This window comes from Prionailurus bengalensis, chromosome C2 (genome assembly GCF_016509475.1).
Source record: "Prionailurus bengalensis isolate Pbe53 chromosome C2, Fcat_Pben_1.1_paternal_pri, whole genome shotgun sequence".
NCBI classification, from domain to species: domain Eukaryota; kingdom Metazoa; phylum Chordata; class Mammalia; order Carnivora; family Felidae; genus Prionailurus; species Prionailurus bengalensis.
In genome coordinates this window covers 26,123,789-26,146,394 of record NC_057350.1, presented here as the reverse complement: position 1 = coordinate 26,146,394, position 22,606 = coordinate 26,123,789, and positions in this window count along the sequence as shown.

Sequence of the window (22,606 nt, the reverse complement as noted above, 5' to 3'; positions counted from 1 at the left end):
GTGTCTCAACCTTAGTAGCATTGACCTTTTTGACTGTCGATTCCTGTGGGGACTGTCCGTACATTGAAGGATGTTTAGCAGCATCTCTGGCTTCTACCAGTTGTCTTCGGTTGTGACAACCAAAACTATCTGCAGACACTGCCAACATTCCCATGGGGAGCAAACCGCCCCCCACCCCGCCCCGCCTCTGATATCCCCAACCACCTGATGCTTTTCCCCACTGTCCCCACTGACAACCACTGCTCTAGGGTTTATCTTAACTATCTGGCCAATTTCAATACCTAATGTACCTTCTTGGAGTCCCGTAGACTTTTAATTGACCCAAGAATGGACTGGACGTCTTTGGAATGCACTGTACTAAAGAATATCGGCTAGCAACCCTTCTCACCTTGGTGACCTATACCCAGCATTAAATTAGAATCAGAATATGCCTCAGAGAGAAGGCCAGGTGTGAGAAAAATAGCAGTTCACTTTGTTACTTTCAATATAGTATTGAACCATTTCAGTCCATGATTTATTATTATTATTTTAAATAAAGTATGTTGTAGTTCCCCAAAGAGAACACTTAATCCTCTTAAGAATGCAGTAAACACCTTTATACCTATTGTAAGTATAATTTTCAGAGGCCCTAAAGTCATACATGCAGAACAGGTAACATTTTATTTTCTTGCAACTGGACTTAGTTTCTGTTATATGCTTTAATTTTCCTGATGCTGTAAAATTCTATGCAGGTGTTTCTAGGTGAACGTAGTCTTTGTCACACCTTTTTCAGCCACTTCAAGTTTAAAATCATATTTCTGGATTTTACCTTTTTTTCTTCTTCAAGGTGACACTCTTGTCCCACGGTTTATTTATGATAATGACAGGATGGAAGTTGAGGGAGGAGGTCAGGGAGGGAGGGTGTCTGCTGTCTAGTGGTCATATTACTTGGCACTCTTCCAAAAGGCCACCTCCTGAAATCCCTGCAATGTAAGGCCTCAGTTGCATAATTCACGCTGGCATTTGGGTTACAAATTCAAGCCCCTTTGGCCCTTGGCTGTCTCCTTTAACTAACATTCGAGCCCTGCTTAGGGAAGTGCAGAAAGTTTATTTGTCTACTTTTCACTAATGAGCTTAAGGTAGAATCAGAGCTGTTGTTAGAGCCTCTTTGTTCCCTGATGTCATACCCAGCCATGTTTAATTGTTGGCCTGATGTCATTTTGGTGCAGAGAGACCCACACTACCATTTTTCCTTGATGCTAGGGTACCAAGTGGATGTGTAGATATATCTAGAACACCACACTTTTCTCCAGTCTTTTCTCTACTTAAACTACACACCTGGGAAGGAGGGTCATGTTCAAATCCTCCCTGTATATGCACTTAACCATTTTGCTTCACCTCTGTAATTTCTTTTTGTTTAAATCAGAAGTCCCTTGTTTATCGGGCATAGGAGTTTAAGTGGACAGGAAGGATGTAGTCTCTTTCTGCAAGTACTCTCGCAAAGTCTGTATTCTCCTAGAACGTTTCTTCTGAAGCTAAAAACAAAGAATATGACATCCTTTTCTCCTGTTCTGCAGTAGTTTTTCTTTTCCTGAATTAGGAAATGCCTCTGAATGAGTAGTATGAGGGAAAGTTCTTGGGACAACAAAGAAATGACCACAATTAAACACACACACATGCACACACACACACACACACACACACACACACGCCCACACATACACATTTTGCCACTTCACCTATGAAAACATTCCCTTCTCTCTTCTGTCTTCACCCAGGACCAATCAGGTTCTATCATCTTCTTAATTTCATCTCATGAGTGGACTCTTCTCTTCATTATCATGGCTATACCCTTCTACTCACATACCCAGCATTTGTGATAGCCTGCCAAGAGGCTCTAGTCTCACTCCCATGTTTGCATCCTGTAAATTGATTCCACATGAATCTTTATCTAATAAATAGTACCAAAACCCTCAGTGGCACTGTGTTGTCTCTGAGATAAATTACATTGACATTCTGCATAATCTGACATCGATGTATTTTACAAAATTTACCTCCTATTTCCTCCTGTAATGAAATCTCCAGTTTATTTGTGGAGAAGCAAACACTGAGTATGTTCTTTATTACAAACACTGGGGATTGGGTGAAAGATTTCATTCACTCAGATTGAAAGATTCTTAATGATAAGAGCTGTGACCAACAGGAGCTACTCCAACAAGCAGGAGTGCTCATTAGTTTGATAGATTTCATGCTTTTGTGCATTTTCCTAATTTAGCTACAGTGGGGAAAGGGGAGCAGGAAGAAGTCAGATTTCCCAGGGAAAATGAAGAGGAGTTATTCATGTAGGAAAGGATGACGACGTGTTTCTTTATCTCTCTATTTTTTTTTAAAGTTTATTTTTATTTATTTTGAGAGAGAGAGCACAAGCAGGGGAGGGGCAGAGAGAGAGAGAGGGAGAGAGAGAGAGAATCCCAAGCAGGCTCCACACTGTCAATGCAGAGCCCCACGTGGGGATCCAGTTCACGAACTATGAGATCATGACCTGAGCCGAAATCAAGAGTCAGATGCTTAACCCACGGGGCCACTCAGGAGCCCCTGAAGATGTGTTTCAAACATGATTTTCAGCATCAGTAAAGCAGTGGAGGTATGAAATATTATGGTACATGTAATAACATTTATTTTTTGTTGTGATGACCTAGCATCTGAACACACTTTCTGCATTGGAGAATTTTTAATTTGATTGAACAGAACCCATATCTAACTTGTAGAGGCTGGAGGGATCAATGTGAAGCAGTGAGCATGTGACTTAGGCTCCATCAGTCAGATGTGCTTTCTCCAGACTTCAGATTGGGGGTAGTGATATCAAAAAACACTGATGACACAGAATCCATTCTGGTGGCCCTGGCAGTGGTAGTAGTAGCTGCAAGCACTTTCCAGGGGCCCAAGTGGCAGTCTCCGTGTCCAGCAGTACAAAGTGCAGTTTTTAGATCTGGAGGAAGAGGTGGTAGAATTTCTACTGGACTAGTCCTGTGGCTTCAAGTTTAGTTACTTAGATTTTGCTATATAAGAAACTACCCCAAACTAAGTGACAAATAACAGAGACTCTCTTCTTGACTAAACTTTAGTTAGGGTCCTCTGAGTTTCCTTTTCAACTAGGCCTCAACTTTGGCGTGTGAAAAACAGCAGACTCGGTGCAAATGATTTTGTCTACTTCCTCTCCCACTGCTACCATGCACACTGAAAGATTTGAACAAACATGAACATATGACTCAAGGCTGACCCCAGCCCTCTCAGTATGCCTGCCTGAGAAAATCAAGACTTCCAGAAGAATTACTATTTGTTCCAGCACAAACCTGGTAATCAACAGGCCTCTGAACCCCTTCTCATGGAGCAATTACTTTAGAAAGCTTACGGTTATAGGGTGCCTGGGTCGCTCAGTTGGTTAAATGTCCGACTTTGGCTCAGGTCATGATCTCATTGTTCATGGGTTCAAGCCCTGTGTCAGGCTCTGGAGCCTGGAGCCCAGAGCCTGCTTTAGATTCTGTGTCTCCCTCTCTCTCTGCCCCTCCCCTCTACTCTTGCTCTCTCTCTCTTTCTTCCAAGAGATAAATAAACATTAAAAAAAAAAAAGCTTACAGTTGTAAATCCATTCTCTCCCCCTTTGAGATGTAAATCTTCCACCACCCAGAACCTTCTTCTCAGACCAGAGAGTCATCTCTTTGAAATGCAGACATTCAGGGCAATAACTTTTGCCCTCCCTTCCAGGATGAAGGGGGCCATCCTTTGCTCTAACTTATACTACTACTTGCTAGCATAAAGATACAAGAAATTTCCTTCTCCTCCAAATAAGCTCCAGGTAATAAACCTAATCTTTGCTTGTTACCTGTGCCTACTCCCTCAATTTCTCTTTAAAATGCCCGGTCAGTTCTGCATAGATCAGAGTTCGGTTGACACTGGACCCTCTTCCTCATTGCAGCAGTTATTGCTGAATAAAGTCTGTCCTTACCACTTTTACTAGTCTCCAGATTTATCTTTGAAAAAGCCTTTTCAAAATAACCTGGTAGGCTATTTAGTTCAGGATTCTATAGAATCATCAGTTTGGACCAGTTTTAACTGGACTGCTTGCTCTGAGCTCACTCGTGTCTGCAATCGGTTTCCGGTCAGTGAGACAGCTCTGTTTCTGTGGAGTGGGTGACAGTCAGCTGAGGCTATAGAGACAACTGGAATATACGTCCCTGTCATCCAGCAGGCCAGCCTACATTTGTACCCATGACCACTCAGCAGGGTTCTGAGAAGGAGTGACCTCATGCTTCTTGTCAAAGCTAGTCATGAGTCCAGCCCAAAATCAAGGGGTAAAGAAATACACTCAACCTCTCATTGGGAGGCAAAGTCACATTGCCAAGGCACAAGGGTACAGGAAAGAGAATGATGGAGCCATTTTTTGCAAACAACCTGCAGACCTGCTACCTAGCTATGTAGACTCTAAGCCTGGTTCTTTGGACCAGGTTTTGGAGACTCCTTTATTTTTCAGGAAAATCTTTTTTGCTTATGTCAGCCTAAATGATTTCTGTGTCATGTAATTAAGCATCTTGTTGAATATACTGAGTCATACCCATATTCTCTACCTCTGTCTCTCTTCACCTTGTGGCCCTTTTCCACAATTTCTAGAACAGTGCTGTACAATAGAAGTATAATACAAGTCAGTACTATAATTTTCAAGTTTTTAGTGGCCATATTATAGAAAGTAAAAAGAAACAAATGAAATTAGTGTTAGTCATATATTTTCTTTGACCCAATAATATCCAAAACATTATCATTTCAACTAATCAGTATAAAATTGTTAATGAGACACTTTACTTTTTTATGCCAAATTTTTAAAATCTGTTGTGTAGCCTACACTGTCAACATTTCTTAGTTTGGACTCTGCATTTTCAAGTCCTCAATAGCCATATTGGCTACCATTTTGGACAGTTGTTTTGCTGTGACTGAGTTCTTGATAAGGACTGGAAAACTGATTCATTAGTAGAGTGAATGGCATTTATGAAGAGATGCAAGGAAGGGAACCATCATTACTAACTATATATTAGAATATGGGCACTGTTAGCACTTTACATAACATCTTTGTTTTACCCCTAAAGCAGAGGCTGAAGCAAGCATTTGGGGGAAGATAATCTATTTGAGAAATGATTCAAGGAAGCCAATTAAATGCACATTATTGATCCAGTTATTGCTGTGGGCAACTAGTATTCAAATCCATTAGGGAGCCCCTCAAGGAACTGTATAGAACGGGCTTTAGACTTTTCCCTCCAAAGGGTGGGAGACTGGTGCATTTGTTCATTGACTCCCATTCCTTATTGGCTGAGGGTTGCTTCTGTGGTTGTTAATCCGTCATGTTTCTGGAATGCTCTTCATAAGTGTGAGTAATTGATATCTTTGAAACAAGTCCTGAGGTAGAAAAGGTGAGTGAGAGATAAGACAGACACTTGGGGTGGAGTTTTGCCATAGCATGGGGATCGTCTAATCACCAGTTGGAATTGGTCCATCAAGGATGGATTGGCATGTGGCGAAGTCCAATTTATATAATATTTGCAAAATAGACATTAAGTAACATAGCTTAAGTTTTAAATAATAAAGTTTTATGGAGTAATAAGGTTTTTCTACACAAATGTGACTCACAGTAAGGTCTATGCAAGACATATTTTGGGGGGACTTTATTATTTTGAGGGAGAGAGAGAGAGAGCACACATGTGCAGGTGGGGGAAAGGCAGAGAGAGAGAGGGAGAGAAAGAATCCCAAACAGGCTCCATGCTGGTGCTGTCAGTGCAGAGCCTGCTGTGGGGCTCAGTCCTACAAATCATGAGATCATGACCTGAGCCGAAATCAAGAGCCAGATACTCAAATGACTTGAGCCACCCAGGCACCCTGGAATTTTCTTTTTCTAAGGGAGATCTCTAGAGCTTTCCCCCCCCCCTTTTTATTGCATATTACTTTGTATTTCAGAAATTTAGACACATCTACAAAGTCAGTTCTGATTGGACTGTCTTTAACCAGTTCTTTTGAAAGGGTAGCACCATAAACTTTACATCAGATTTTCGTAAGGATATGATATACTGTTTTAAAAATGCACATTTGGTATTGTGTTTAATATATCCTCTGACCTTCAGAAAGAAATTTCCAGTAAATTTTGTAAGTTCACTTATTTTCATCATTCATTGCTGAATTTCTTGTGCAGAGCTCATTTTCTAGTCAGTTATTAGTCCAGCAGATCCTCCATAAATGGTAGAGACTGAACACATCACAGGCTGGGCAGCTCCCATTATCTGAAATAGCTGTAAGCTGCTTTAATGTTAGAGATTTTCTCTAAAGGATTGTCCTCTTGGAAGACTGGCTGTGGTTGTTGGTGAGGCAGAACAAATTATAAAATGATTGTGGCTTCAGAGATGTATGTTTCTAAATGATTGCTTCACCAGTCCATAAAATGTCTGCTTTTAAAAAACAGGTGAAGTATGAGAGCCTTAAGAGATTAGATCATTGGGATATTATAGAAAATGTCTTTATAGGCCTGGATGCAAGGCCATGGGAGTATATAACTTACCAGGGATGCTGATAGGAAGTCATCAGCATAAAGAAAGAAAGGCAGGTTTAACAATGAACAGCAAAGGCCTTAAGAATAAAATAATAAATAAAGCTAACTAAAAAAAAAAGAATTGAAAGGGTATTATAGTGCAAACTGTTAACTGTGTTTTTCTCTGTAAAGTGCTGTGGAATTGAGGGTACTTAGGGGTGAGAGAGGTAAAGCCAAAGGAGATTTTTCTTTTTCTCTATATGCTTCTGTGTGTACTTGAATGTTAAAGTACACAAACATGTACACAGTTTGTGTAACTAAAGATAATCTTAAAAGGGAATGTCACTAATTTACTTCTCAGTTTTATCCTGCTGTTTTTTTAATGCTGGATAGACTTTCAAGTCTAATAACACACAGGGAATATTCACTAGGCATTTACTGAAGAAAGGAGGGAATCTTCAGAATGTTTGATATTGCCAACAGTTCCATTTTGCAGTTATTGATATATTTTGCCTTCTCAACATTTTCTTCAAAAATGTATATTTTCCTGTTAAAATAATTTTTTGCCTGTCAGATTCATTCTGTGCAGTGAAGGCCATAGTGCCTTGTGCTAACAGGCACTCATCAGAAGCTTTTTAGAAATTGTAATGATGGGGGGCACCTGGGTGGCTCAGTCAGTTGAGCGTCTGACTTTGTCTTCGTCTCAGGTCTTGATCTCGTGGTTCACGAGTTGCTGACAGGTTGGAGCCTGGAGCCTGCTTTGGATTCTGTATCTCCCTCTCTCTCTCTACCTCTCCCCCACTCACGCTCTCTCTCTCTCTCTCTCTCTCTCTCTCTCTGTCTCTCAAAAAATAAATAAACATTTTTTTAAAATAAAAAAAAAATTACAATGATGAAACTCCTATCTGAAACAGAGAAGGAATATTTGATAAAGAAGGGGAAACTAAATTTTTAACATTTTGTTATTTTTCCCTTTCATCTCTTCTTTATAAGTATTAATATTTGTTCTTAAAAAAATAAAAGTATTGGGGCACCTAGGTGGCTCACTCGGTTGAGCATCTGACTTCAACTCAGCGCATGATCTTGTGGTTCGCAAGTTGGAACCCCGCATCCGGCTCGTGGCTGTCAACCTGTCAGTGCAGAACCTGCTTCAGATCTTCTGTCCCTCTCTCTCTGCCCCTTCCCCGCTTGCGCTCTCTCTCTCAAAAAATAAAACAAAACAAAGTATTTGTTCTTATTATAAACGTGATACATGCTTTTTTACAAAGTTACTTTTGGGGTCCTTTTTGGCTTGTTTTATTGAAACTACCTTTCTCCCTAACATTTGGCTGAAGGAAAGGGATTAGGTGGTTGCCATTATTTTGACAGCTGCCTTCCCATTCCTGATTCTAGTTGACTGAACCAAATAAAGAGCCCTGATTCAAGCTGAGCCAATCAGCTTGCCCCCTGTAAACTTTATCTGAGAAAGACAAACACTTAGTCAGGTGATGTGGTTTCTGGAACTGTGGGCTGAAACAAGGACAGTCATGTTGGGGTCCTGTACACTGATCTACAAACAGAATCAAGGGAATGAAGCAGATACTCAAGGAAACATATACAAGAAATGATGTTCTTGATGGGAGAAGGGACAAACAGAATTGCTGTCTTGTTTTATTGCTTTCATATTGAAATTTCTTGTGAAACCTGTTGCTAATTCCTGATTTTGGTTATATTGGATAGTGTTGAAAGACTGGGTGAGCTTTGATTTTTGCGAAAAACCTTAGAGAATATCTAATAAAATAAAAATGGCCTGCAAAACTACAGCAATTTATAAATTTCCTTTCTGTCTGTTTTTTTTTCCTATGCAAGTGCTATGTGCTCACACTCTATTAAAATTTTGTCTTTCTTTTTCACAAAATTGGGAGAATTTTCACATTTTGTTAATACCAACCTCGGTTAAAGCCAACTGTCCATTTATTGAAGTCTATCTTTGTATGCCTGAATGGTTCTAGAGAAAGAAAAACACCATCTTGCTGACTGGTTTCACTTTTAATTCATTGCTACTAACCAGGAGTCGGTGCAGAATACTCTCGGGCCACCATACTGCATTTCTCTAGTCCTCCCCTCACCCCTTCCCCAGACACTATTTTCTTCTTCTTTCCCCTCAGTGCCTCCTCCCCCATTCTCACTCTGCTGAGACCTCGTTTCCTGTTTTACTGGGATACTTTAGTAGTATCCCATACTTCTGCCTCTACATCCCCCCACCTCCCACCCCCACTTGCTCTGTGGCCACAAACTCTGTTTTTCATTATTATGAGTGAATTTTCCACAGGCCTAGTTAAAGCCCTTCTCATGTGTCCAAGGATATCACATCACCAGTTGGCTTCTCTCTTCTGTACCATCATGTTTTCTTTGTTGCTTGCTCATTTTCATGAACTTATACAAATGCTATTTCTCTTATCTTAGGGGGAACAAAATTTTCCAGACTCTTTATCTGCCTTCAGTTACTGGATCATTTCTCTGCTCTTGTGAAAAGCAAATCTTCTCAATAGTTATAGCTACTGGATATCTGCAATTTACTTGTCTCCCATTTTCTAATCAGGCATTCATTCTCCTGGCTCCTGCAAAACAGCTTTTGTAAAATCGCCATTGACTTCCACAGAGTTAAAACCAATGCTTGATCTTAGTTTTCATCTTACTTGAGTTATTGGCAGCATTTGACAGAGCTGATCACTCTTCCCTTAAATATTTTCTTCCCTTAGCTTTTGGGACACTGGACTCTTTACTGGCTTCTCCTTTTCAGACTTGTTTTCTCTGTTCTCTGGATCTTGTATATATCCCCAACCTCAGAACACTGGCATACCCCAGACTCAATCTCAAATCGCTTCTTTAAAAATAATTTTTTTTAGTGTTTATTTTCGAGAGAGGAGAGAGAGAGAGACAGAGACAGAGACAGAGGGAGAGAGAGAGACAGAGAGACAGAGAGCAAGGAAGGGGCAGAGAGAGAGGGAGACACAGAATCCGAAGCAGGGTCCAGACTCTGAGCTGTCAGCACAAGTCCAACACGGGGCTCAAACTCATAAACCATGAGATCATGACCTGAGCTGAAGTGGGACACTCAACCAACTGAGCCACCCAGGCGCCCCTCAAGTCACTTCTAAGCCCAGACCTTGTTTTTCATCTCTAAATTCGCATACCCAAACTCCTACTCAGATTTTCCTGTTGGATGTCTAATAAGTATCACAAATCCTTAAATGTCCAATGGCTCCAGAACTCAAACCTTACAACTTCTCTCTTCCTTCCTGCCTGCCTTCCTTCCTTCTTTCCCCTTCCTTCCTTCTTTCCTCCCTTTCGTTCTTTCTACAGCATTATTTCTACAACATTATTGAGATATAACTCACATAACATAAAACTCAACCATTTGAAGTATATAGCTCGATGGCTTTTAGTATATTTATAGAGTTGGGAAACCATTACCAAATAAATTTTAGAAGATTTTTATCACTCTCAAAAGAAACCCCATGCACTTTCTACCCAGCTCTCCTTCCCCGACCCGTGCCCTGCCCCAGCCTTAGGTACTTTCTGTGTCTACAGATTTGCTTATTCTGCACATTTCATGTAAGAGTAATCATACAATATGTGGTTCTTTGTGTCTGGCTTCTTTAAATTCACATAATGTTTTCAAGGTGTATCACACTGTAGTGTGTATAAGTACCAAATTCCTTTGAATTTCCAAGTAATATTCCATTATATGGATATTTACCCATTTTATTTCCCCATTCAGCAGTTGATAGGCATTTGGGTTGTGAGCACCTTTTGACTATTACTAATACTCCTGCTATGGATATTTATGCACAAGATTTTGCATGGGCATGTTTTCATTTCTCTTGGATGCATATACCTAGGAGTGGATTTGCTGGATCATAGGGTAACTCTGTGTTTAACCTCTTGTGGAATTGCCAGACTATTTTCAAAAGTGACTTGGAATTCTTTTCTATTGGCACTCATTCCATTCATCTCATCCAATCAATGGTTTTAGATATTGTGTATATGCTGAAGACTCACAAACTTATGTTTGCAGTCTAGATAGAGCTTGCCCTTGAATTCCAAATTCACATGGAATTTATTGTCCATTAACATGTCTATCATTGAGTTCCTGATTTTCCTTTTCACCTCATACCCAAAGCCTCTTTGCAATTTCTGTCCTTTATATGCAGAATGCTCTTTCCACCGGTATTGGCATAGTTTACTCCCTCACCTCATCTTTGCCCAAATGTTATCTTTTCCATGAGGCCTTCCCTGGCCACCCTGTTCTAATCTTCATTCCCCATTGCCCAATCTTGGCATACCTATCACAATCCAAGGCTTTATTTTTCACTGTAGGATCATCATCTTCTAACATACAAAACAACTTGTTGATTTTGGTTATTTATTTCTCTTTCCCCTTCTAGAATATAATTTCACAAGGAAAGGGATTTTTGTCTGTCTCATTCAGCAATTTACAGCTCCTTGAGTATTGCTTTGAACATACTAGGTGTTCTGTTCAATAAATATTTGTGGAAGGAATTATTAAAAATTTTAGAAACATCATTGATATGGACTGAATGTTTGTGTCCCTTCAAAATTCACATGTTGAAGTCCTTACACTTTGGAGGTGGGCCTTTGGGAAGTAATTAGGTTGAGGTCATGAGGGTGGAGCCCCAGGATGGAATTAGTGTCCTAATAAGAAAAGGAAGGGAGGCCAGATCTTGCTTGCTCTCTCTCCCCAACATGTGAGAACACAGTGAGAAGATAGTCATCTGCAAGCCAGGAAGTGGTCCCTCACCAAGACCTGAATCTTTCAACACCTTGATATTGGACTTCCTGGCCACCAGAACTGTGCCTATTGTTTAAGCCACCCAGCCTTTGGTATTTCGTTATGGCAGTCCAAACAGACTAAGACCATCATTTTTAATAACAACATGTAGGTTGTTTCTGCCATCAATGTCTCATTCATATTCCCTTTATATATCTTTTACATCTCACTTTTCTATATATGCTAGTGGCATTTGTCACTTTTCAGCCCAGGGTCTGACCTTCTCTGGATGCATGCATATACTTGCCAGCACAAGCTGAAAGTTCCAAAGAGTTAGCATTCCCAGGATCAACCCTCACCTACCATCCTCCTCCCTCAGATGACACTACACTGAGGTGTGTTCTAAACAGTGTCCCAGAGGCCCCAGAGGGGACTGAGTCCCAGTTGATGGCCTCATTGGTACACCCTTGAATTGATTTCCTTCCTTGCCTTGTCTTACTTCCCTAACTCCCTGCTGATGCTTCTGCTTCATTTCACAAATGAACTATTTATTTTTATGTTTGCTTCTGGGGGAACCCAGCTAAGATAAGAATCTTTGTAAAGAAGTCTCTGCCCCTGTTTTTCTATTTCTTAGCGCTATATTTCTGCAAAGGGATATACTGAGTAAAAAACTGGATTTTTCACTGACTTTTGAGTACTCAGTGTTAAAATCTCTATATTTGGGGAATTTCACTTTGTAAGTCTTGGTTGTAGGTAAGAGTATCTCTTTCTGTAGGGGCTAGAAACACCATATATTCACTTTGTTAGCCTCTTTTGAAGCTAGGGCATAAGCATGTGACCCCAGTTTGGCTAAGCAGATGGATCTTCCCCCAGATTGTTTGGCATGCAAAGAAGAAAGGATAGGGAAGACTCTTCTCAGATGGTGTTGACTGTTTTAGCAGCTCCCAGTTTCTGGAGACTGCATTGGTGGTGGTGCCAGAAGCAATTACTAGCATCCAGTGCTATAAGAGTAGAGAGTACAAGAGTAGTGGTGTCCTTTAGAAATGTGAGCCATATATGTCATTCAAAACTTACTAGTAGTCTGTGGCACCTGGCTGCTCAGTTGGTAGAGCATATGACTCTTGATCTTGGGGTTCTGAATTGAAGCCCCACATTGGGTGCAGAGATTTACGTAAATAAATAAATAAATAAATTAATTAATTTAAAAAACCCTTCTAGTAGCTTAATTAAAAAAAAAGTTAAAAAAATACAACCAGGTAAAGTTAGTTTTCAGAATATATTTTATTTAACCCAAATATTACAAGTCAACATGTATTTAAAAAATTGGCCTTGGGGCGCCTGGGTGGCGCAATCGGTTAAGCGTCCGACTTCAGCCAGGTCACGATCTCGCGGTCCGTGAGTTTGAGCCCCGCGTCGGGCTCTGGGCTGATGGCTCAGAGCCTGGAGCCTGTTTCCGAGTCTGTGTCTCCCTCTCTCTCTGCCCCTCCCCCGTTCATGCTCTGTCTCGCTCTGTCCCAAAAGTAAATAAATGTTGAAAAAAAAAAATTGGCCTAGACCCCAGAGGCAGTGGGCTGCTTTGTGTTCATATAGGACCACATCTGTGTTGTGCTGTGATTAATGAACTGGTACTGATCTCAGCACCACTGAGCCTCACTCTTTGGTCTTTCTGTTGTACGTATCAACAATTCAATATTCCTTCAATACTCTCATTTTATGCCGAGTTGGTTTCTGTTGCTTGCAACTAAGAATCCTCTTAATATACAAATGTAAATCAGAACTTTGTATGGGCATGGGCATTCAAAGAAAGGAAGGTGTTTGGGATTGCTTATCTGACTTTGTTAGAGATTATGATAAATTGGATTATTGTTCAGTAAATATTCTCCCACTGTGGGTAGAATATTCTACCCTGCCTTATTGATGTTGGGCTTGGCCATGTGACTTGCTTTGGTGGGATATTGTGGATGTATTGTGAGCGAAGATCTGGGATGTGTTTGTATGATGGTTGCCTGCTCTCTTGCAGGCAGTTGGTAGCCAGCTAGCCAGTTGGTCCCAGGAGGATGAGAAGTATGTAGAACAACTGGACTACCCAATTGAACCCAAGCTGAATCAGCCATTGTTTACCAACCTGAGGCTACAAAAACAAGAACAAGTGGTTATATTAAGCCATCTAGTTTTGTTATGCAGAATTATTTTGGCAATAGTTAAAGGTGATGAAGGTAGTGAAAACTCTTGCTAGTAAGCAGTGGGTCTCTGGCATACTATGGTATGCACAATATGGTGAACATTCATTTAAACGATTCACCCTAGATTATAATGCTAATTGAAGAAAGGCTTTAGGTGACCAATTAGATTCTGTTAGAGGACAGTAGGAAGAGCTATGTAAGACCTGTAGAGTATAGTATTTACTGTTATCATTTCCACAAAGCTTACATAAACAGATTTACTAATACAAATTGTGTAATTTTCCGCTTAAGGCATGGATTGAAAATCAATGACTTTTTTGAGTCTGCAAAAAGAACATCACATTTCTTGTAGCCACTGGGTTGAGAGATCTAAAAGATACACACAAACATTGAGTCTGTGGCTTAAAATCAGTATCAGTTGAATTTACAGTCTTGTCATGTGCCTGATATGAAGTCTGATAGGAAGGTATTGATCAGGAAGAAGCAGGATAGTAAGAATGGAGATTTTGTTATATGGGAGGAACTTCAACTCCCTACAAGTTTTGTTGCCAAGTAAAGCAGGCCCCCTTCATTCTCTGATGGTATTCTTTTGCCTTTGCTTGAAAGACCCTTAACAAGACCTTTAGTAGACCCATTTAAGAGATATCCTTGGCCAGGGGAAGCCAATTCTTCTGTCCCTCCCTTACTCCTCTCTTTGTCTCTAGTTTTCAACTGTTGTCAGATTCTAGCATGCACTGGGAACCAATTTAAAAGCAAATCTGTAAGATACAAGAATTCCCACAATAGATTGCAAAACTTTGTATCAGAATTGTGTGTGTATGTGTGTGTGTGTGTGTGTGTGTGTGTGTGTGTGTATGTGAGTTGTGCATGTGTGTGTATGGAATCTTAGTGAATAAGGCCAAAAGGGAATGAATGATTTTATACCAGGCTGATTTTATACCAGGCTGATTTTAGCATGATGGGGACACTTATGGAAATTCTGGATTCAATGTGCCTCTTCAAGCTGGGAGTAATTCTAATTGTTTTCTTGCTCAGTTGACTTATCTAAGAAACAAAGCCTCACACTGTGTTTGAATCAGAAACAACCAGTGGCATTATTATTCTAAAAACCAGCAATTGTCAAGAAAGAAAAGCAAGCTCAACTGATTTCTCCTCACTGAAAATTTTTATAATATACATAGATTGGAAGAACATAGGGAAAAAAGAAGATCGTTTTTTTGATAATACAAGGGAATAAAATCAGATATATCACTCATTTAACAATTCTATTTGTTTTTGATTCATTAGAAAACTCTCAAAATTTAAAATTAAGGCTTTGAGGGGAAAGATTCATTCACCCATTTATTCATTAAGGCATGTATTGAATACTCGATATGTTCACACAGTATTCTAGGTACTGGAGATACAGTGGTAAAACCTAGGCCAATGAAAATTCCATCGTATAACTTATATTCCAGTGGAGGAAGAGAGAATAAGCAAATAAATGGAAATATACAGTATATTACAAGGTAATCTGTGTAAAGAGAAAACTAAATCAGGATAAATTAGTACTACTAGGGTGTGTAAGGATTTAATTAAAAAAAAAAAAAAAGCATTGCTATGGAAGATGTCACTGAGAATGTAATGTTTGAGCCATGGCATTGAAGTAGCCTTGTGCATTTCCAGGGCAAGGATATTCTAGGCAGAAAGAAAAGAAGGGCAAAGGCTGTGGACATGACTGGTTTGATGGAGGAAGAGAGAAACTGGAGTGGAGTGAGCCAAGATGATTATAATAGGGAATGAGGTCAGAAATATAAAGTCAAACCAGTTAGGATTATTCTTTTACCAATTAGATGAAGAACAGAGGATTATACAGTAAGTAGTGAAGGATTAGAAACCAACATTCATGTTAGACATGTCCCAAAGACCTCCATCAGCAAGTGGAAGGGATATATTCAAGATTGGGTCCATCAGTTGTAAAGGCAGAAGTAAGTTGCATAAATAGTTTCGTTAATTATCACATTGCCCCTTCTTGCTGCGTTGCTCTTCACTCTCATGGGGGCATTACTTCAGATCAGTTGAATGAAGAGGAAAACATTTGAATCTGGTTAAAAATGGTTCTGTACAGGGGTGCCTGGGTGGCTCAGTCAGTTACACCTCTGACTTCGGCTCAGGTTATGATCTCGCAGTTTGTGGGTTTGAGCCCCACGTGGGGCTGTGTGCTGACAGCTTGGAGCCTGGAGCCTGCCTCTCTCTCTGCCCCTCCCCCGCTCACACTCTGTCTCTGTCTCTCTCTCTCTCAAAAATAAATAAATGTTAAAAATTTTTTTTAAAAATGGTTATGCACACATTTGTGCCAACTAGGAATAGAATGCTGTGACATTATTTCTTCCCTTATAAATGGCCCTGTAAGATGGTGGAGAAAGGAAATTCTCCCAGTGGACCTGAATTTAAACAATATGTATTATCATCCACTTTGTTAGTACCAAGCCTGAGATGTCTATACCGATTGATGGGCTGTGGCTAATGATATAATCAGACTGCCAGGGACCTAAAAGAAATAGAATTGTAAGACTGATCACAAAAAATTGGGGGAAGACATCTATGGGTGATTCTCTCTGAATGGGATTCCAAAATGTGACTAAATGTATCCTTATGTAAATGACCAACAAAAGGCCACAGTAAATGAGGCTTTTAATTATCAAGTGGACAAGTTGACTCACTCCATTTATGCTGCTTTACCTCTTTCCCAAGCCTCCTTAACACTTGATCAAAGTAGTTATGGTGACAGGCATTAAAATATGGACTTTGCCTCAAAAATCAGACTTTGCTGTGCTTGCCAGCAAAGGTACCAACCCTCAATTTCAATGTAGTACCATATTCTGGGAAGGCCAGCTAGACTTCCCCTATCATGGAAGGGGCTTTGACACTTTAGATTGTAATTTGCCTTTCCTCCCAAGTTTTCTTCTTTTCCTATCATCATTCATGCACTGAGTATTTTATACACTATTAGGATGTTCCATCTAAACATCTTCTGACCAAGGAAGTTTATTTTACAGATGAAAGAAGTTGGAAAAATGGTGACTGAGTGGTCTAAAGGACCCCAAGGCCTAGAAACAGCTGTGGTCTAACTCCAGTCTCAAATACAGTATAGCTGAGGTACACCACCTTATGAGAAGACTGTTTTATAATATCTTTTTAGCCAAAGACCAATATACAGTATTGTGTCTCCTATAGATTGCAAATACAGGTTTGGAGACAGTAGGATAGAAGTGAGAATGGAGCTTCTTCCAATTGCACCTAATAATTCACTGGCAAATTTTTACCTCCTATTCCTATTCTTTTGGATTTATTTTGAATGTATCAACTAGTGGAATGTTTCTACGTGGGATACAGCTTTCATTAAATCTGAAGCTTACACTGCCTCTTGGCCATTTAAGTTTCCTCATGCCATTGGGTAAATTGCATAAAGAAAGTAATGGTCACTGGCTGGTGAGTCCTACCAAAGGTTTCACTACATAATAGTACAGAGAGAAGCTGGGTAAAACTAATCTTCTGGATGCCATACTAGTACTACCGTATTCACTGGTATAAACCTAACTTAATAAAAGCCTAAAGCAACTCTTTACCAGAAGAATCAGTAGCTCAGATACATTAGGACTGAAATTTTAAGTCACCACTGGTGGAAGAGCCATGACTGTCTGTAGTACTTGTTGGAGGCACTCCATGAATGAGTCATGGAGAAGGGAGATCATGAATACTTTCCTTTCTCAACTGAATGCCTTGGAGTTTATCAACGGTTTCCTTTTTTCATGGGCCCTAAACTTCAATTTTTGCTCCCCCTGTCCGTGAGTCTAGGAAGCTCTGCTCATCTTTTGAACCTCCACCAAGAATTAGCTAATGTCATGAGAAGAAAAGCCACTCTGTCAGGTTCACCTCTCTGCACCTCCCTCCTTTCTTGGATTTTAGCTCCCCGAGTCTTTATATGGTCTTTGTGGTTTTATGATACATTCAAACAGATTTTTTTTTAATTTCATTTTTCTAGTTTACTCAGTAGGATGGTTGGTCTGAAACAAGCTGATCTGTAATTAGCACACTCGTGGAACCATGTTTCTTTCCTTCTAGCACTAGTCTCAGTTTGCAGTCATAAACTCATTTTGTGATAATTTGCTTAATGCCTGTCTTCTCTACAACGTGTAATTAGGTACCACACCTGTTTTTGCTTACTGTAGTACCCATGGCATAGCACAGTGGTAGGCATATAGCAGATTCTTAATATTTAGGGAGCCAAATGAATGAATATCAGACTAACTGCTTATTGTTAACAGTAATTACTTATTAAATGCAAAGCATCTGGATGAAGATAGGACATTGAGTCTTAATATCTCTGATTTCATAGCCTATTGTTTATTCTTAAAAACAAGACAAAATATTTTTCCCTCTGGATGAAGGCTTTGTCTCACATGGATATTAAATGGCCCAGAAAGGAATGAGTGTGAGGAGAAATCACCACACACAGTGAATGACCATCCACTAGGAGGGAGGAGCCCAACAGAGTGACATAGAAACAGCTGGTAGAATAGATCCTAAGCAATTCAGAGCCACTCAGAAAATGGGCACATATGTGATTGTTGAAAAGTTAGCCTTAAATACCTGGAAAAGAGGCCACATGGCATGTGTCTAAGTATCAACTGAAGAGAGTTTGAACTAAGTCAATGTAGTGTGAAAGTGTCCTGTGGTAGCACTGAGGAAAGAACAAGAGAGTGAGTACAAACACGGGATATAATACCTGTTAAGTTAGAGACTCAGAATCCAGTGTATTCTAATTGTGTGTGTGTGTGTGTGTGTGTGTGTGTGTGTGTTTTCATTGTTTTATTTTATGCTTTAAAATGGGGAGACTTTGGGGCGCCTGGGTGGCGCAGTCGGTTAAGCGTCCGACTTCAGCCAGGTCACGATCTTGCGGTCCGTGAGTTCGAGCCCCGCGTCAGGCTCTGGGCTGATGGCTCAGAGCCTGGAGCCTGTTTCCAATTCTGTGTCTCCCTCTCTCTCTGCCCCTCCCCCGTTCATGCTCTGTCTCTCTCTGTCCCAAAAATAAATAAACGTTGAAAAAAAAAAAAATGGGGAGACTAACTCAATAATTTATGTTTGCTATCTGTATAAAGATTTATATCTGTGCATACATATAGATACAGGCAAATTAGAGTATATAAATAATGGTTTATTAATGCTCTCTTGGTTGTAAATCCTTGAAAGAACTCTAATTACTCTGTCCATATGTCTTAATTAGGCACTGTGAAGTCCCCATGGTAGTTACTAGCTGTGAATAAGAATACTAACCATATTACTCAAGCAATTATCTCAGAAATTCCAACTCTACTAAAGCGACAAGTCATAAGAGTTAAACAACAACTGGAAAAACAAAATGGCTCACTGTCATATGAAAAGTCACCCAGCCTTCCAGTTTCTGGAAGAAGTTGAATAGGGCAATATATTTAGAAATAGTGTGTGCATCTGAGGTGATTCCAATTAAGCATTTTTCATGATCACTTTTAATTTGCAATTGCATCATTTGAGAAGAAACTTCTATTCAGAGCTAGCAGCTACTGTTGCTTTCAGCTCCTGGTCACAAAGACACCAGATAGGCTAAACAAAGTAGGTGTCATATTCTCTTATGCAACAAAAGTCTAAAAGAAAGCCGTGCTGCTCATGTATGAAAGCTTCATAATCATTAGGGAAGCATACTTCTGTCTTGAGAGCATGGCTTTGAATCTTCAAGGACACATGATGTCTTCTAGAATTTCAGTCATTGTGAACATATTTCAGGGAGAAGTAGGGAGGAATAAATGACAAAAGTGTTGAGTCAGTTGGGTCAGGCTCCTTTAAAGTGGTTTCCAGAAAGCCAGCAGCGATTCTTACATCTTATTGATCTGTCATCCTGTCACGGCAAGGGAGGGTAGGAAATGTAGTCACTGAGCTGGGCACATTGTCACCTGGAATAAAATTGGAATTCAACAGGATACAAGAAAGAAAGGGAAAAGTGGATATTGGGTTCTGTCACAGAGATTCAAAGTGATCTAAAAAATTTCAAATAGCTATTGTTAGATACCTAATATATGCCAGGCTGTCTACTATATCCCAGGGCACAAAAACAAATATGATGTTGGGCTAGCTATCAAGTATCTGATTGTTTAGTGGAGGAGACAGACTACAAATTATGTGGTAATGAAGTTTGCTATGGGGTTGTGGGGGAAGCAGAAATGAACTCAGTTCAACCCAGCGGTTTGGGCTTCCTGGAAGAGATGTTTCTAGAATCTAATCTTGAAGGAAGGGTAAGAGCTGAGTGACATTCCAGGCATGGGGAACACCATAAAGAAAGCTAAACATGAAGGAAACATCATTGTTTAATAGGAATTGAAAGCAGTTGGAGATAATTAGAAGGTAAAATAGAAAGTAGAAGTGAAAAAGTAAATCAAGACTCAAGTTATAGAGAGCCAAGTGTGTTAACTGAATAATAAGGCTATGGAAAGCCTTGGAAGGGGTTTAAGCATGAAAAATCCACAAATTGAATTTTGATGTCATTCTGAATGCTATGTGGAGGAAGCTTCAAAGGAAGGCAAAATTGGGATAAAGAGAGTTATTAGCAGGCTATTTCAGTAGTCAAGGTAAAAAAGAATGGAAACCTGATTAGATACTAGTAGTAGGGATGGGAGAAGGATTCTAGAACCATGTGGGAAGAATAATTAATGAATGAAAGATGTGGGTAGGTGGAGATAAAGGATAATAGAATGACTACAGGATTTCTGCTTTAAGAAACTACGTGGTTGATGGCACCATTAATTGAAATGGTATATATAAGAGGAGAAGGTGGGGGTGGCAATGGAGGACTGGGAAGATGAGCCCAATTGGAACAGGTTGAGTTTGAAACATCTGTGTCACATCCAGTTATAAATACATAGTAGGCGATTTGGTATAAAAATCTGAAGCTTGTGATCTGGGTGGAAGAATTATATATGTGTGTGTGTGTGTGTGTGTGTGTGTGTGTATACACACACACATATACACACACACATATATGTATATATAATGTATATGTTTAATTTTATTTTTTATTTTTTAAAATTTACATCCAAAATAGTTAGCATATAGTGCAACAATGATTTCAGGAGTAGATTTCTTAGTACCCCTTACCCATTTAGCCCATCCCCCCCTCCCACAACCCCTCCAGCAACCCTCAGTTTGTTCTCTATATTTATGAGTCTGGAAGAATTGTATTTTTAAGTCATATCATCTAGCTAGTAGTGAAATCCATGTGAATAGATTAGACTGACTTTTTAAAAATAATTTTTTAAAGTTTATTTATTTTGAGAGAGCCAGAGAGAGTGTGAGCTGGGGAAGGGCAGAGAGAGAGAGAGAGAGAGAGAGAGAGTGCGTGCGCATGACAGAATCCCAAGCAGGGTTGGCAGAGTCAGCACAGAGCCCAACATGGGGCTGGAACTCATGAAACCGTGAGATCATTACCTGAGCTGAAATGAAAAATTGGACACTTAACCCACTGAGCCACCCAGGTGCCCCAAGATTGCCTTTGGATAGTGGGTGGGGAAAGAGAGGGCCAACAAGTTAAGGCAGGAACTTTGCTGACACCAACATTTGAAGAAGAAACACTTGCTAAGGGCAATGAAAAAATAATAGACTGAGTGGTTACTGAGTTAAACAAAACAAAACAAACCTGGATTACTCAGGACTTCCTGTGAACCAGGAATAATCCTGCTGTGAACATGACAGACATAGTCTCTTTCTTCATGGAGCTTAGGGTATAGAGGATTCATTTGTTAATAGAATGGGTCTATCAGAATGTGCCTAATAGGATTATGAATGATACAAATAGAAAGAACTGTCTGTTGGAGACTGAAAGATGGTGGTTACGGCTAATTTGGAAAAGACTTCCCTGAGGAAGTAATATTTAAGGTAAGACCTAATAGGGAGATAGTTAAGTGAGGGGAGGTGGTTAGAAACCAAGACAAAAGTATTACTGAGGGTAAATGGAATGAAATAAAGAGCCCAGAAATAGCCTAATAAATATATGGTCACATGACTCAGGACAAAAGTATCCTATTATAATACAGTGGGGAAATATAGTTTCTTAAATAAATGGTGCTGGGTAAATTAGATAGCCATATGGAAAAAAAATTAATCTTGACTAGCACTGTACATGATACACAGTATCCAATCCAGGTGTATTGTATTTTAGTGTGAAACATAAGATAATAAAGCTTTGAGAATATCACATAGAAGAAAGTCTTAGTAGCATTGTAGTAGGCAAAGATTCCTTAAGAGAATATAAGAAGCACTAACCATTAAGGAAAAGACTGATAATTTCAACTGCATTAAATTTAAAAATTTCAAATTTTTGAAAGTTTTTATTTTAATCATTGGGTGCTGATCTCGACAAGTGCCCTCCTTAAACCCCATCACCTATTTCATTCTTCCTCCCCTCCCCCAACCTCCCCTCTGGTAACCGTCAGTTCTCTATAGTTGAGACTCTGTTTTTTGACTTGTTCCTCTCTCTTTCTTTTTTCCCCTTTGCTCATTTGTTTTGTTTCTTTTTTTTTAATGTTTATTTATCTTTGAAGGAGGGAGAGAGAAAGCATGAGCAGGTGAGGAGCAGAGAGAGGGAGACAGAGGATCTGAAGTGGACTCTGTGCAGACAGCAGAGAGCCCAATGCAGGGCCTGAACCCACGAACCATAAGATCATGATATGAGCCGAAGTCAGATGCTCAGCCAAATGAGCCACCTAGGCACCCCTCATTTGTTTTGTTTCTCAAATTCCACATATGAAGGAAATCATATATTTGTCTTTGTCTGACTGACATATTTCACTTAACATTATACTCTCTAGCTCCATCCACGTTGTTGCAAATGGCAAGATTTCATTCTTTTTTTGTGGCTGAATAATATTCCATTGTATGTATATACACCAGATCTTTATCCATTCATCAGTCCATGGACACGGGCTGTTCCTATATCTTGGTTATTGTAAATAATGCTGCTATAAACATAGGGGTGCATGTATCCCTTTGAATTAATATTCTTATATTCTTTGGGTAAACACCCAGTAGTGTCATTGC